The sequence below is a fragment of the Xiphophorus maculatus genome, chromosome 18 (assembly GCF_002775205.1).
Source record: "Xiphophorus maculatus strain JP 163 A chromosome 18, X_maculatus-5.0-male, whole genome shotgun sequence".
NCBI lineage: Eukaryota > Metazoa > Chordata > Actinopteri > Cyprinodontiformes > Poeciliidae > Xiphophorus > Xiphophorus maculatus.
In genome coordinates, this window is record NC_036460.1 from 21,293,011 (window position 1) to 21,311,226 (window position 18,216).

Here is an 18,216-nt window from a genome sequence, read left to right on the forward strand (position 1 = left end):
ATTTAATTTCACATAATTACCGCGGTAGAAGCCATTTGTTTGTTAAAATTTTATGAAATATATTTGTTCTATTTGATGTTTGTTGTGCATGATGTAAACTCACAAACGAACGAGGTAATTAGTCCAACGTTTAGAAACTTGCGCCACAGCAAAGGTAAAAAAACCTGAACAGGTGATCAACTCAAAACCACTCTTACCTTTTTACTCTCTCTCTCTTTGTAGTTTAAGCACACCTGTTACCGTGGCAACCGCCTGCTCCCCGCAAGACGAGCAAAGATTACGTTAAAAACATAACATTCAGTCCGTTACGATATCAAGTTTCCAGGCTTGATATTTATTTCTCGATTATTAATCAGCGCTTCCCTGAACACAGCGATGGTTGATTGACTAGCTGTACTTAGAGCTAACGTGGCTAACACGAGTAACAGTTTAGTCCAAAGCCTTTTCTGCTAAAATAAAATATTTAGTGTATGTCAGATACAGACACATTGCATATTGATCTGTTTAGCTAACGTAAGACTGTGTAGCAGACAGGCTTCAAGGTGTAGAAGTTGTATCAGTTCTGCCATTATGCTGTACTTAGCTAACGGGAAGCGTCTGTTTGTGAGACGGCCACGCACGTGACCACGTAGAATGGGCATCAACCAATGAAAAGTGGCCCCTGTGGTAAGGTCCATTGGGTAAAATTTGAAACCTCAACACAGTCCATCCCTCCAGGAAGCAATTGTTTCTCAATAGCAGAGAGCCAGGCCCTCTGTACGAAGCAAAGTGTATTGCAAGGGGCTGGTTTTTAACCACACTAATTTAGATTTAAAATAGTGATAATTATGTTATAAGAGTGATTATGTTTTAGAGGATTACAGTTTATAAATGAAGCTACCAAGGCATGCCCCAAAAAAGGTTGATAACCAGTATTTCTATAATCATATGTAAAATAACATCATCGGGCACATTTTTCTTTCTTTTATGTTAATAGCATCGGAACATTAACTGCATTTGTGTTCACAGGTCAAATATATTGTTCAAAGACGGACATCACAACCTTCCTCGTCTTACACGCACGCACACACGCACACAATTGCCTCTCTTCTCCACTCTCCTCTCTTTTATAGTGTCATTCATCCTCCCTCTCTGCCTAAAGTGTGCCCATTAATATCTGTAATACTGGATCCCGTCCATGCTGCTGCTACTGGAGCAAGGCTATACAGTAGACTGTAGCGGGACTGAACTCACATTCAGATTGTGCTGCAAACTTTTTCCTCATGGAAAAGAAACAGAATTCAATCATGAGATGAAAAGTAAGAGGACTGCATAGGATACATGGTCAGTGTACCTGGTGTTGTTCATTTGTTGACGCATTTAAATAAATGTGACTTAACAAAGTCCCCCTTTTTTTATGCAAAAGACATTAGGATAAACTACTGAAGGTTATCCTGCAATAGTCAGCCCCGCCCACTCCTCACTACTACCCAGGGCTGCCTACTGACCAGTTCTCTGTCTAACAGGTCCGGAAAATCTCTGAGACCTGGGTATTACCCTAAAAGTACTCTATAAGAGATAATCTATTTAAACTGGTGGCGAAAGTGATTCGTCTAGCTCTAACTACCTCCAATCCAGAAGTTATGACCCTTTACAGTTAAGAAACAATCAGCTGAGTAGCCCTCACAGCTGCATAATTCCAATAACCACTTCTGTTAACGGTAGCCCACTTTCTAAATCATAACTTGCACTTGGAACCGGCTAGATTATGTTTAGTGACTTAGATGTAAGTCCCAGGGTCATTATTTAATCTCACCAAAGGAAATTATGAAGCCTCCTATTTACTGGAATCATGTACATTAGTTTTACCTTAATTAAAAGAACTGAACGAAGATTAAATGACTCTATTAATTCCAATGTCCACCAACCTCTTTAGAATTTTATAGTATAAATTTATTAAGCAAGCTTAAGCAGGGATATGCGACATACAAATCAATAATCAATCGTAAATAATTCAAAAACAGTGTAGTAAAATTTACATGTACAATCACACTACCCTGTCCTCTTTTCCCTGACTAAAGTCGCAAGTTCTGAAATGGAATTTCAATGAGCAGATTCAACTCATACCCAGACGATGGTGGATCTTTGGCAACAGGAATTTCTAGCATCCTTGGTTGAGGTCTTTGCCTTGTGTGGAAAAAACCCTCTTTAGAAAAGAAACAAAGCAGAACGGGTCCGAATCCTTTTGCAAAACCCAGTTCCTCATCCCTGAGGGAGCTTTGTCCTTCCTCCAAGTCTTGTTGCAGAGTTTTTAATTGCTGGGCTGAGACGAGACCGACGATCGAATGAAGAACCAGGGCTGGGGCGATGGAACCCAGTCCTTTCTTGGCGGTGTGAAGTCCGAGCTCTCCCGTGGTTCTGAAGTGCGGTCCGTGGCTCAATCTGCTTCAGCAAGTTGTCTCTCCTTCTGCGCCGTCGGACTGGGAACGGCTGGTTCCTCTTTTCAGCCCCTTTTTATGCATCTCTCCACCATGTGTGTGTATGGGGAGGTTTGGCCTACGTGACTTTCTCCACATCTGCTGTATCTCATGAAAAAGTCCTCACATTGCCCAATCTATTTCTGCTGACCATAGTGGAAAGTCCCGTACTTCCCCTTTCTCCGTTGCTTCAGCCAAACTCAACACTCCAACCATCCTGTGCGCTCTGACCATCTGTTCAGAACTGCTTGCGACATTTCCTGTTTCAGGACTGTGCTGTATTCCTCTCTTTTTCTATAACCCACTATTATGTATTATAGCTCATTAAACACATTAAATCTGTTGTTAAACCTGTTTGAATTAATTTCAAATGATTACAACTTCACATTATCACAAGTTTGATCCTTAGTTAACAATCAATCACATCTCTTACTTATTATAATTCATCAACTATAATCTTTCCACAGTTAATTCATTACAGAAATCATTACAGATTACATTTCAGATAATACATTTCAGAAGGTTATTATGTGATTACTTGTATTCATTTTACTATTCCTTCATATTCAATTTAATTAGCTTTTAATCAAACTACAAGATTACTTATTTTCTCTCAGGCCTCTATGCACCTTTTCTGCATGCACCCGGAAAGATCTCACACCCTATGCCAGTTTTCTTGACACTACACTGTATTTTGTTATTGTAGACTGCACTGAAGTTGATTTAAATCTGGATAACCAGGGTACAAAGTAAGACAACCAAAGAAAAAAATACTTAAATAAATCATTAGCCACTAGTCAGAGGATGGAAAACTTACTGTGGATACTTAGTGATTACTAGCCAAGTATAAATCTCTGTGAAGGCCATGAAAATGATTCAAAAGATGAAGCAAAAGCACAATCCAAAAGAGAGCAAAAGAAGTAGGTCAGGAGAGACGAGCAGAGATCAAATCAAGGTAAGACTGGCAGGTGACACTGTGATAAGGACACAGCTATAAATACACATGAACAACACAACTAAACGCTAAAGGAAAAACAAGACATTGAGAACTGGACAGGTCAAACAAAAGTAGTGCTGAAGCATCACAACAAAACGAACAACTTGAAATTTCATTGATTTTTTTTCCCACATTAAAAATAAGTAAAGTTCATTTTGCATCCACATGTTGCCATTTCATTCTCATGTATTTAGGCATATCAGTTTTCAGTTTTCTCACGGTAGTAAAGTATTCTTAAAGAATTTGGGAGGTAGAGAAAAAAACTCAACTGATTTATATAGCTACACTAACCTCATTTCCTAATAAAAGACAATGAGGAGATTATTGATAATAACTTTTAAAAAATTAGGTGTAAAAGTTGGTACAAAATGTTCCCAGTGGGTGCAAAAGCTCCTCCTATGGTTGGTTTAAAACATCTCATAGAAAATGCTTCCTGTTTATACTTGGAAAAAGTTGTGTCCATAAAAGCTGCAAAGACGGATATCACCACTGTGAAGACGCATAATAACCTGCACCTGACAACATACGATCTCAACTTCACAATGGATGCAAGAATTACATGAATCCTTGACTTCATGTTTACATTCTTCTTGTTTGGCAATTGCCAGCATTAGAAACTTGAGCTTGAGTCCTGAATGTGTTTTATGAAAGGAAAAAACCCAGTAAACCTACTCAAACATCTGATCTAGAACCTGATCGTGTCATGGACTGCATATACTTGGGAACATCAAACCCTTCATTAACAATGATTGCATGCCTCACTGAAGCTTTACAATGATGAGGATGTAGAGATTGGTTGATTGCACACTGCGATTTCTTTAACTGCAATTCACTTCTGGAAAAAAGGCATGATTATAATCATTAGTGATCACTCTCATTGAGAGCAGAGTGACCTTCTTATATACCTCGAGCCATTTACATTTTTTTCCTCCCCACATATACTCATTCTGTTCTCTGTGACAGAATGGTTGGTCCTTGCCCATCTTGTACATTTCATTCTTATTTTTCAGCATGCAAAAAGAATTGTTTAGATTAAGACGCGCTGTACCAAGATGAACCGATATATACTCTAAAGACGAGATGATTTGTTTTGCCTCTCTTTACTGGACACATTTATTGGAGTCTCTCCAGCAGTAAGTAAATCCACAGACCTGCCTTTTTAAAAGAAAGTGCTCTGAAAAAGTATTTGCCCACTTACAGGGGAGGGGAGTTGTGAGCAGCGTGTAAACAAACATAATTGCCAGTGCTAAGTCTCGCCTCCTGACTCTGATTGGTTGTTCCTAGATAAAACGAGGAGAAGGCAGACCTGAACTTTTCAACAGATTATCTGTCTCATCCTACACTGTCATACTGATAGTTTTAACAAATATGTAAAATAATAAAAAAATGAAAATGACATACTGCAACTTTAAATGCTTGAGATCATCAAACAAATGTTTAAAACAAGCTTAACCATAATAAACAGTTTTGAAATCATGATTTGACACACGCACACGCCCACACTGGATACAGTTTCCTTAATTTATTAGTATAACTTCATTTATTTTCCCTTGCTAATGCAGGAGACTCTTTTCTTTAATTTGATCAACATTCGAGAAAGAGACAAAGCAAACAGTCAAGCAATTGTTCTTATAATTTGTCCTTTTTAGCAACAGAAGTGGAGGTCTAGCTCCGGCTCCAGATCTTATCGTATGTAATAGAAGCATCAGACCTTGACAAAGCTTTTTAGGAAAGAATGTTGAAAGTTAGTTAAGGAAAACCACTACCATTTTAAAATCTCCATAGTAAGAACAAACTTTGCATTTTTATATTGCTATTTGAAGCACACATCAACCATATCACTACACAGTTTATTTTTCTATGTTTATATATCAACATACATCTTTACACCACCATGTTCTATAGCAGTAGTGGTAGTGCACATGTTGACTGTGTCAGATAAAAAAAATAAAAAATCAACATGGACCAGCAGGACTGCAAAGAATAATATCACAGTCAGAGATGTGGACACATGTTGGATTGGTTTGTCTCCTGTGTGAAAGCACAAGTCCAACAGAACCTGTTACATCTAGGGAATATCCAACAAGACAGATGATGGTGACCTCAGCTGTAAACCAGAGACGACATATCTGAAATATTATGTCAACTCTTATAGTATATGGAGTAGAAACTGAAAAGCTTTAAGTGCCTCGCGGCATAAGACCAGGTGATTTAAGGACGGCCAGCGTGGATCGCTGTTTGAAAGGGTCCAACCAACAGACTTTTTCTTCTTGTGGGAAATGTGAGCTGTCATTTTTAATTGCCAAGGACTCGCAAATAGATCCAAGGCTTCATCTATGTTGGAACATGCAGCCTAAATAAGAAGTGGATTCTTTACTCAGTCAGAGATTTTTATGTAACGGTTTTCTGTCAAAAATAAAAAAAAGATATTGCTTCAAACTATCCATATGAAACATCAGAAAGTTACATCTAAATACAAAGGAAACAAGAATCTTTTTTATGGTCACTTGTTTAAATGTTAAAGTTTCTAAAATATTTTATTAACAAGTATGAATGAAAATTTGAATAAACCTATCAAATTTAGATATAAAGTGTTTTTTACTTTATTTTTACAACCTTTTTTATATTAGCTCGAATATTAACACTTGGCAGTGGCCTGACAGGAATTCTGTGTTAAATGCAATAATCTCTATGGGAAGCTAAAGATAAGACAGATGGTAAGGAAACTTCCCAAGCTTAAACTTTTGGAGCTCATCACTAAGGATAATTAGTGAAAAACAATGTAAAAATGTGGTGAAGGTTTGATTGTTTTATTGCCAAAAGGGGTTTCCATTGGTCATTGAGAATTGTAAGGCTAATTTGATATGCCATATTTTAATAAAACATAGAAAAAAATGTTTTTGTCAAAATTGATTCTTGTTTTATAATGGTATATTATATCAGAAACAAACTTCTTGGTTGAACAAACAATTATCTCAGGAGAATGAATCTTTGTGGTCTTACGGCAAATAAAAGGATGTAAATGCTTTAGATGTTGATATGAAATGAAATGCTCCTCTTGATTAAAACATACAAAACTATCTTTTTTGGAGAAACAACAGCAGCCTTAAAGTTATCAAAGTTACCCAAAGCACAAATGCTGAAGTTTGCCTTAGCAGTTAATTTAGAAACATTATTCCTGATCTTAAGACAAAGGATGTTTTGCAGGCCACCTACTCACAGAAAACATACAAATGATTCCTCAAATGTAAGCTGCATAAAACCTAAATAAGGTTTAGGAGATTTGCCTTTGTATTTCATGGTTATGCATGCATTGAATCCAAAGTGAGTAAAAATATTGAGAACACTGGAACTCCTTCCTGACTCCGTTCCTTATTTAAAAAACCAGAATAAAACATAAAAAACAGCTCCTAACTAAGCTTAGGTTAGTATGGAGTACATTTGGGTTGTTGTTTCTTGCCACTGATATATATCTTAAATAGTGCAGTCTAAATCTATGCAGTCCTGACAGGAGTGTCAGCACTAAATCGCCAATATGTGAAGATCCTGAATGCCAGTGGTGTGGAAAATACTCTGAATTATTTTGAAAATAGCATTTTAAGATCACTGGGAATATTTAAATAGACAGGGTTATACTTCTGCTGTTCAAACCAGTCAAAGTCAATAAATTCTTTCATCTACTAAACTCAGCATTTTATCTTAAAGCACATAAAAAAATTAGATTGGACAGAAAGAGCAGACTGAAGTGTGCAGAAGAAAAACAAGGATGATCATTGACAGAAAGAGAAGGGCAGTTACTATAAATCAACATACTAAATCTTATGTCCAAAAACCTAACATCTTTGCTTTTGAGCCGTGAGAGAAAGACGAGAAAACCAATTTATGGTCTAAAAGAATGTAAAATTAAAGACGAGTCCCATCTGGGTTTTGAGGAGTAGAGGTGTTAAACACTGAGTCTAACTCAAAAACCTCTAAGAAGATCTGGTAGTCTTTCAAATTGGGCTCAAGATTACCTTCCAACATTTACTTATTAATTATTACAATGACAGAGCAATAATTGTTACTGGTAAACAAAACACAGTAAGAGTTGAGAGTGATCTGAAATTTTACCTCTGTTGTTAGAGAAGTCAGAAAACTCTGTGCGAAGGGAATACATAATGAGTAGTAAAACCAAGTTGCTGTCAGGATGTGACTTCGTCTGGAGAAATAAGTGGATGTTATTAAGTCCTGAATATGAAGGCGAGTAGTTAAAGTTTGACACCCTGGTGTACCTATGTTTGAGACCTTTCCTTGGAAGCAAAAATAAAAATAGCTCATGAGTTGGCAGCGTTTTAAGTACTGGGTGACAGACACTTGGACAACTGACTTCTGCTTTAAAGAAAATCACTAAAGCTTGCATGAGTCGTGACTGCATTTGATCATCTGTGGTTCAAAATAAAACATTTCAATAACTCTGACAGAACAGATAATCTTTGCAACATCTAAAAACAAAAAGTAGGACCATTTAATATATGGGCTTATCAAATATGGACTAAATCGTGGTGTATTGATTAAAAATTCATTAAAACGTGAAGATTTATAAAAGCCTTACTCTGTTTTCACACATTTCTTGTCTTGTTTTCATGGACCCAATATAACTTCAGGTGGCGTCTCATGAGCTTTGTGAATTATTACACTCTTAATACATTTGTGAAAAGAATTGGAATAATTCTAATTAATGCTCAGTTCTTTTAAGGATGTTCACAAGTCAATGCCAGACTTTAATCTCTGGAAAAGAATGGGATGTAAACACAAGTATATATTTACCTTACCTTGCATTACATATATGAATATGTTGTATATTGTATTCTAATTTACATGACTGTATGTAGATTTTAATATTTTATTTAATTGTCTAAATCACCTGTGTAATATTATATATAAAATGCATCAGCATGTGATCAACATGTCTAAAAAGGGGGAATTTTTCCTCCCCGATAACTACAGTAAAATATTACTAAATATCAGAAAACAGGCACGCTCTAGTTTTGGGAAAAGGAAAAAGAAAACCAGTTGTGTGTACCTCATATGAATTTGATCAAGAGGGTCTTTTCACCCAGCTAATCTAATCACGCTGGGGAAAAGGTGTTGGTACATTCAATCTCAAATTGACTGCAAAGTAATCACAAATTGAATTCATTTGGTGATCCACTGTAGTTAGACTCAGATGGAAGATTATTATTGCGCACATTAATTGCAAATTTACAATAGGTATCTTTCCCTGCATGGACATACAATGAGGGTAACCTGCGCTTGTAGGACGAACACACCAGAACATAATCTGACTACAAATAGACGAATGTTTTTCTACCGTGTTTACTGTGAGCAGCGAAAATCAAACGCAAGGCTTCAACAGAGGACAACTTTTCTTGATTAGTCATAACTTCTGTGTTGGTTGACATTCAAAATCCTGTTATAAAACTACTTTTAGCTAGTACAAATGGTGGCACAAATGACACATTTTAACACCTCTACAGCAGGACTGTATAACTTGTTACAATGTTGTTTCAGATTTTGACAGCCCTAATGCATAACTGTCACACTATAAGAAAAACAGATCGGCATCATATGGATTGGGGAACGGTATATTGCATATGCAGAGTCTTTCAACTGTACCTGAATGTTAGTGTCACTATACTAGCTCCCAATCTCAGTGATCCAGTACCGAGCCATCTGTCATTGTCAGTGTAATTAATCTGGTGCTATTAAGTGGATAATGAGATGCTGTCAAGGGTTTCACATCCCAGAGACTTGTTTCCTGTCTTTGTCAGAGCATGGAGAAGAAAGCCTGCGAGAAGGCTGTGCTTTAGCACCGTGGCTGCTGCTGATGCAGAGAAGACTTTTATAAACCAACTCTGAGAATGGTACCCATGCCACAAAAATCAAGCATGCACCGTTTGAGGGGTCCTGGCAATCAAAAATCAAAAGAAGTTTTGTTTTTTGTGACTTATCCCATCTTCTCTTTCGTTTCCACTACCCCCAAAAAATATGTTAGGCATAATCATAATGTGGCCAGTTTAAACTATACAAAGAGTCATGCAGCGTAGGTATGATTGTGATGACCATTTCACAGTTTCAAGGGAAAGGTGCGAACTCTGCTAAAATTAAACTGACACAGTCTGAGTACCAACTTGCTCTGAGAAAAAAAATCGTTTGCAATCACATGTGAGAATTAAACGCCGCACTAGACAGGCCGCTACTGCTCAGGATGGAAATTGCCCTGCCACATGTAATATCTCATGCAAAAGCATTGCTTTCAAGATTCATGGTATTTGCCTACTTCCTTTCAAGAAGAATTCGTGGTGGAAATGCATCGCTTGCAATAAACTAATCCTTGGCCACCATCACTGAACAACAAACACCTGTTATGTTTTCACTTCATTTTTATTATTATTTTTTTTCTTGGACGTAGTGCAAGACCAACTATTTTATGTGTTTTCTCATGCTGAGACAGATTATTTTTTTCTACTAAACATATAGCGAGAAAGAGCAAATTGTGGGTTATCCTCGGCGGTCTTCTGTTGCTTATACTAGTTCTGCCTGCTGCTGCCACTAAATCATTTACATTCAAACCTGAGACAGGAGGTGTTTACAATGATCGGGTTTGTTTAAGCTATTATTAGAGCAGATGGTCAGCCTACATCAAAATAAAGCAAAAATAGATATATAACTCTTTGTACTACTATCGTAGTACATTACATAAAAATACATTTAAAACATTTTTACAAAACTTCTATAATCGCATAAATTTTTCCTATTGTTCAAATTTGCATACATTTCTTCTTTACTTATTATTACTCTTATTATTTTAACATTATACATATATTTTCTTGTATTATTTTTCTTTTTCTTTTCATCAACTTATTTTAATTATCATTTTTGTACAGCATTTTGGCACAGTTTTAAACCTGTTTTTAAAGTGCTATATAAAGAAATTTGACATTGACATAAGGGAAGGCAAAATTGTGGCTTAAAGATGTAAATTTACTTCGGTAAAATAAAAATAAAAAAAAAAGTTGCAATAATTTTCGGTACACCAAAACATAGTGGTTATGAGCATAAAATAAAAATGTAATGTGAATCAGTGCAAATAGTTTAAAAAGTCCATCTGCAGCTTTGTGGAATGTAGCCTAGTTGCTATATGTTATGCTATTAGAAATGCAGTGTGTTTTATAAGCTTAAAACTTGTATTATAATTGGTTAAAGTAAGAAAAATGTAACACATTTTCCAGAAAAGACATGCAAATAAATGTAACGAGTTTGGTTCATTAAAATAACATACAATGTCATTAAAATATTCCTAATTGCAGTCTGCAGCACAAGCACAATGCACTGATGTTTTTTGTTTTTTTTTGTGAGTAGGAGGACACTGAAGGTTAAAATGATCTGTGATAGTTGCAAACTCTGCAGCTACATTACGGTGTGCAAATTACAGTCATCAATGATTAAAACCTTCTGTCACTTGATAATTGATGCAAAAAAGTCTGGAAATTCACAAAGAAAATGGTTGGCTGGAACACAGGGTCAATAAATTGCAGTACAGTATCACACATTTTGCAGACCTACTTTAAAGACCTGGCATTTATAAGTATTAAATTAAGCAATTTCCATCTGATTACACAAGCAATTGTGGTTAAAGACCAGAGGGAGATCTTCACCTTAGCCTGACAGGTGCGTTGTGGTAAAAAGAAGGCAATTTGGAAGATGTATTTCATTCAGGTTTTGGTTGTGTTCATTTACTATAAAAGAGACAGTCACCTGATCACTTCACCATGTTTAACTTGTTAAAGGGAGTAAGATAAGTACAAGTTACAATGTGGTAGTCACATTCCTATTCCTATTGTTCAAATCTGCATACGTTTGAAAACGTTTTGAAAACGTTCAAAAAAGCCAGCAACAAAAATAACCAGTCAAACCAGTCAATCTGAAGGCTGCATGCATATGGCTAAATATTAAAATGACTATTTTACAGTTTCAGGGTAGAAGACTAAGACTGTCAAGAGAACTGGATCAGTGCTCCTTTTCTTCTGCATATAGTGCAGGCAGAGAAAGTACAGTATAAACACAATGTAACCACAGTTGAAAGCTGGTGGTCTTCAGAGACTGAAAAGTCTCAGTTGTACTTTCAATGCCTTCTGCTTGCATTTACTAAATAAATACCTAAAATAGCAAAGTAAAGTTAACCCTCAGAATCTTTACAATAACAACAATTTGCCCCCTAAACGAAATGTTATCTACTGTACGTACATGAAGCCCTGCAAAAGAACATTACATTTAAAAAAGCAAAACAAATTTTCTTTATATGAAGGAAACACTTGTCTAAGTCATATAGATATTAAACGCCATCTTTAAATCCTGCAATACATTAAACTCCAGGAAACAGATAAACTGAATGACAGTGCCTAATGTGAGCAGAAGTTTAAGCAGATACACAAGTAATCTTGTTGTACCAAGAGAATCCACAGCTAGCATTTGCTGCTAAACATATTACGCTGATCTATCTCACCCTCTATGTCTCTATCTGCTAACAGAGAAGTGATTTGGCTAACCTTCAGTTGCATCAGCAACTTGCAGGAAAATTTAGCACAAGAGGCAGTCGATGTCTGTGCAATCTCAATACAGCTAAATTCTCATTGGGTAGATTGATGGTTGACACTAGAAGCTTGTCTCTGGGTTCTGGAGTCAAGCATCATTACTGCAGCCAAGCACTGCATGTATGTGGTTAATGGCGGTAAAGAGCAGTGTGCATGTAGACCAGCTACTCAATGAGGCTCTACAATTTGTTGGGGAGAGAGAAAAAAAATCCAATGCTTTTCACTGCTCTGTGTAGTGACCATCCAAAATGTATATAAACCTCTGACTTGGCTGTTGTCACATTGCCAAAACAAGATTCTTGATTTGTGATGTGACTTTCTAAAACATTTTTAAAACTTGGAGACATACAGTACAGACCAAAAGTTTGGACACACCTTCTAATTCAATGGGTTTTCTTTATTTTCATGACTATTTAAAAGGCAAGAAATCCCACTTATTAACCTGACAGGGCAACACCTATGAAGTGAAAACCATTTCAGGTGACTACCTCTTGAAGCTCATCAAGAAAATGCAGAGTGTGTGCAAAGCAGTAATCACAGCAAAAGGTTGCTACTTTGAAGAAACTAGAATATAAGGGGTATTTTCAATTGCTTTACACTTTTTTGTTTAGTGCATATTTCCACATGTTATTCATAATTTTGATGCCTTCAGTGTGAATCTACAATGTCAATAGTCATGAAAATAAAGGAAATTCATTGAATTAAAAGGTGTGTCCAAACTTTTGGTCTGTACTGTACCTGTTTGTCTAAACTCCTGACAAGTCTTGTAATCGGTGACACCAAGGTTTCTGAAAAAAAAATGCTACTGAATAATTATTTGAAGTACAAAGTAGAAAACAAACACTTTGGTGCAAGGTGCAACTAACATATAGAAGTTCTTGCAGTTTTTTTTGGTTGTAAATTTACTTGATGCATACCATTAAAGGATACTATGCAATAAATGAAAGAGTAGAGATGCTCAAACATGGTCTATTTCTTTTTGTGTGTTTTCATGCTTGTCTAAATTTAAGGTGAACCGCCATGCTGGCAACTGAAAATTGAGATTTACTCAGATCAGTAAATCCCGAGAACTCTGAACTGTTTTCTACAAATGCTTGACAACACTTTCATTCAGTATCAATCTGTCTTTTGTCTCTCAATTTACTGCTACGAAGCCTGTGTAAAAAGTTGCACTGCTTGGAAAACTGTGCAAGGAAGCTTTTGCAGCTACCCAAATAAAGAAATGAAAGACACAGAAGTTGTATCATCAGAACTGAGCAATTTAAAGCCCACTAGAAACAATGATCTCTTAAAATGTTCCTATCAGCCAGAACACAAATTAGACTTCCACAAGTCATTAATTTTTCAAACAAATCAGACTATGCTCTTTTAAGTTTTATAGACATTGCTTTAGTTTTGTGTGTTTTACAGGTAGGACAATTATTTGAATTACCATCACCCTCTGTTGACAGAATATTGGTTTTTTGATACAAAAATGTCAACAGAAAAAGTGATTTGTGTGATCTCTAAAAGCAACCTTGCGTATGTGCGGCAATCAGATTTGAAAAAATTTGAACGTTTGAATAACTCCATTAGTATGGCATAATCAGATTATCTGGAAAAAACCTGTGCTTTTAGTGTCAGTGCAACAGAAAGTTCAAAGGTCTACTGCACAAGCCTTTGAAGGACAACAAGACAGATGAAAACTTACACTTTGAAAAGAGTTCTAGCAGTGAGGTCGAATCATTTTATCTAATCTAACAAGAGACTAAAGACATGTTTTCAAGGTGAATACACCCACCATCCCAACCTGTTTCCATTCTTCTCTTGAGCATCACAGTTATCTTTGATTTCATGGAGTGAGACACACACAGGAAAACTTTACTGCAGCTGTTAATACAGGGGACCTAAATTACACTTCATTGATCAGTGTGCAGAGCCACGACTTGCTGACTGCACTTAACATTGTAATTACATGTGAAGACCAATTATCTCATTAGAGCGAGCTGACACAAGAGAATATCTAGTGTACTACTCCCCGCTTAACACACAGTTTGTCTAACCTACTCACACAGGCCCTTTTCTGGTGTGTGATTTTACATATCCACATCTCATTTTCAGAACAACCCCCTCTGCATTGTGCCACACCTGGCTGGCTTAGTTGTCGCATCTCAATTGGATTAACGTGACTGTGTGAATGTCAGCGAGCTCCACATAAGCAATTAGCACAGATCTCTAACTGCATTTGTGTGTGTGCAGTCATGCCTGTGCTCAAGCAAAAAAAAAAAAAAGTCTCAATGAGTCAATGGGCTTCATTTGAAACACGTCACTATTCTCTCAGTGTGATGGATCACAGGCGGGAATAAAATCAGAGTGATCTGTCCGTAAGTACGCCAATTATCTAAAAACGTAATTGTAGTTTTTCATATTACTTGATCAGCAATCACTGTGAATACACCCCCCATCTTTTAAACCCCTAAGGCTTGACTTCACTCATCCATGATGAACATTTTCTTTTTTCCATTTAACCTTCCATGTTAGACACCTTTATAACCCTCATTAATGACAAGAAAAAACCTGTTGACACTCCACTGCGAGGATTAATTTAATAAAATTCAGACAGACATATTTGCCTGGTATGTGTGTCGTGTGTTGGTTCTTGAATTATGATGGGGTTCTGTTTCTCAGGACAATACTTATACCAAATAGTGCAAATTAAGGTTTTCGAATTTTAAGGTTTAGTTGAAGATTTATGAACACATCTTGGGTAAGACACTAACATAACTTCAATAGTAAATCTGCAGTCAGATTAACTATTGAATCAGACTGCAGATTCAACAGGTTACTGTATATTTAGCACCTAAAAACAGTTTGTGCACAAGTCAAATCTGCAAAGCATCAAATCGTATCGCAAAGATGAAGTACGTGTCTCGGTGGTCCCCCAGGTGTTTACTGCATGTCCGTTAATTTGTGTGAAGGGGTGGATGTGGTGCAAGTGTAAAGTGCTTTGAGTTTTCATTGTAACTACAAAAGTCTTAAATAAATACAGTTCATTTAACCTGAAGACTAAGAAAGCCACTTTTTATTACTTTTGGCAGTAAAAATGTATTTAAGCATTATAATAAAATTACTTTAAATTAAGCATCCGCTGCACCTTATTGTATTATTTAACAATTTGTTTAGAAGCTATCAATACTCGAAGTGAGGATCACACTCAACCAGAGAATTTACTAATTTATCTTTTTAGCTGAGAATAGATACATGAACCAGTGAAAATCGCTCGATTTTCTTGTAGCATAGGAAACGGATGGTGTGTTTATATCAGAGTAACAGAGAGTGCAGTAGGACAAAACCCAGGAGGATTATTTGATATACATAGACTCTTGCATAGCTCTGGATCAGAAAAGACTTGTTTGCACTGTGAGACAGTCAATGTCAGACTTCTGTTTATCAAATTAATTTTCAACAGCAGACATGAAATATGTTAAAATTTGCTTCCTTCTGCAGTTTGCAAAATATACTCAAAATAAATTATATAATACATATAAAACTGTGCTTATAAAAATTATTTTAAATGAATTAAATAGACCTAGCCATGAATAAATATATGTTTCCATTACAAATGGGCTCAGAACAGGCAATCCTAGTGGGAACTAAAACCAATTAAACTGCTTTGGGAATAAAATGTACACAAACACACAGGCACAAAAAAAAAAAAAAAAAGAACATGTACCAGTAACTAATGTAAGAAGCAAATGCATTTCTTCTCAATTTCCACGTGTAAATTGCAAGTCTTTATGCTTGTGACACTTCTCTTGAGATGCAGTCACAAAAATTGGCTTTAGACTCGTGGATTTAGAACAACAAGCCTTTGCACTAAAATTTAAGGGGAAATGTTAGCTGCACTCATTTGGGTGGTGGAGATGTAGTGGAGTGGCTGTTAAGCAGTAAAGGAGCTCTCCATTTGGAGGCTGATAGATGAGGCCATCTTCTTTATTCACAACCTTTCTTGACAAATGAAACAAATCTTTGCATGGAGTCTTTTTGAAAAATGTTCCCATGAGTTCTCTCCTTTTTTTCCACCTAGAGTGTCCTAATAGAGCTGACAAACCCTTTCCACACTTTTAATTAATAATAGTGGGTGATCTAATCATAGAGGCGTTCTCCTCTACTTTGTTGTCTGTTCTTTTTTTTATTGAAATGATCAGAGCGCCCAGAAGGGTTCAAACCCACTGGCTGCACCCTGCGTTAGCTTTTTTCTTCTCACACCAATAACCAAAGAATGTTTGATAATGAGGTTAGAGGGAGATGATGGGGTATCAAGCAAAGATTACAGGGCAGCTGGAAAACAGCGTCTCTGTCAGGTGGCTGTTTGGGTACAGTAAGGTGCAATTACAGAAGGTAAAGTATGAGATGTCAGCAGAGTTGCAGACATGAGTAAGAAATAGACTAATTATGGTAACACCAGAGCAAAGGAGAGCATAAAAGATTACAGCACCGCAAGCCGAAAAAGTCTGAATTGTGATTTTACAGTGAAACATAAAGATACAAAGCTTGAGAAAGGAAATTAAAAAGACTTACACAAAAGCTCAATGGTAAGGAAAATTACATCAATTACTTATATAATATGGTGCAATTCAATGTACTAGACATAAAAGGCATGGTACCCAGAGCTCAGCAAAACAAGCTTGTCAAATTACCTGCTCAGCGCACACAGTTTCCAGGCCTTCTCTTATCATGTTTAAGGATCATTACACACATAATTCATGATTCGATAAGGGTTAGACGTTTGGAACCCAATGACCCATTGAAACCCCAATTCCTCTCCAACTTTCAAAAGAAAGCAGAAAGAGTCAGAGCATGACAGATTGAAAGCTGCATGTCTGGTCACAGCAATCTGAATGACAGACCAGACTGTTGATATATTTGATCGTCTGAAAACTCATGGTGCTACAACATAATGGCTCCAAATACTGCTGGGAAGCATTAATCTTGATAAGGCGGAACAACAGAGTCTAAGAGTACTTCCAAGATTTGATATTGGTCACAACTGTTTGACAGCACTGAAGCAGAGATGTGGCGAACTTATCGAAAAAGAGATCAATCTTGTGGCAGATAGCAAGACAGCTGAAATAATACGATCATTTTGTTTTTGTAAATAGATTTTTTTTTTCCACTTTCAAAGCTTAACCTCTTGCTGCCTGAATTTTACAATTATATGAAAAAACTTTGTGTTTTCTTGTCAAACTGATTCTAAATTAAACTCGTTAATTTGAATACTAAAAGTTACATCACACATCATGGCAATAAAATCAATTAGTGGGTTTCTAGTTTGATCCTGCTCTATTTGCCTCTGTCGTTGTGCCCTTGGGCAAGACACATCCCTCTCCTGGTGGCAGCAGTGCATGACAGCTTTGCCTCTGTCGGACTGCGACAGGGCAGTCGTGGCTACAATTCAGTAGCTTTCCACCATCAGTCACCATCAGTGAATCACTGGATGTAGTGCAGAGCTCTTTGGGGTCCTCGAGGCTTGACAAAATGCGATGCAAAAGCAAGCGATTTACAATTTTTACCATTTAGACAACATTGGCTTGACTCCAGACCATCAGATGGCAGCAAAGTGCTTAAAACGTCATTCTTAATAGGTGTTGAATATGCATCAACGAAGCTTTTTGATGCACTTATGGCAGCTGGATAGTGGGTTGATGTGAATTCATAATTGTCAAACAAGGGATAAATTATATACTGCTCAAAAAAATAAAGGGAACACTTTAAGTGTTAAACACCTGTTTAAGTGTTCCCTTTATTTTTTTTGAGCAGTGTATATTCATCTTCCACCCTAATGAGAAGTATTTTATGAAGAGTATAAAATGTCTGTGGTTTAATGATGCTTCATCTAGGCATATTTCTGTTGCAATAATCAATTATCATCATATAATATAGTACAATACACAATGGAGGAGCTTAACTTAGACCAATATATTAATTCGCTGTTAAATAATCCAATTCTATGAAACAAAAATAAAAAAATCAATCTGGAACCTGAAAGCAAAATTGTAGGTCAGTAGGAAGGCAGTGGCAATGGTCATATCTGTCAAGTGACTTTTACACTGTTGTGGTGCAATAAAAGATGTGACATTTTCAACCTTGA

General features: G+C 36.5%; 1 protein-coding gene across 4 annotated transcripts in view; it reads right to left on the reverse strand.

Moving 5' to 3' along the window:
* grik4 (glutamate ionotropic receptor kainate type subunit 4) overlaps positions 1–18,216 on the reverse strand; it is a 349,633-nt gene that overhangs the window by 287,608 nt on the left and 43,809 nt on the right. The gene's annotated exons all lie outside the window — the stretch shown is intronic.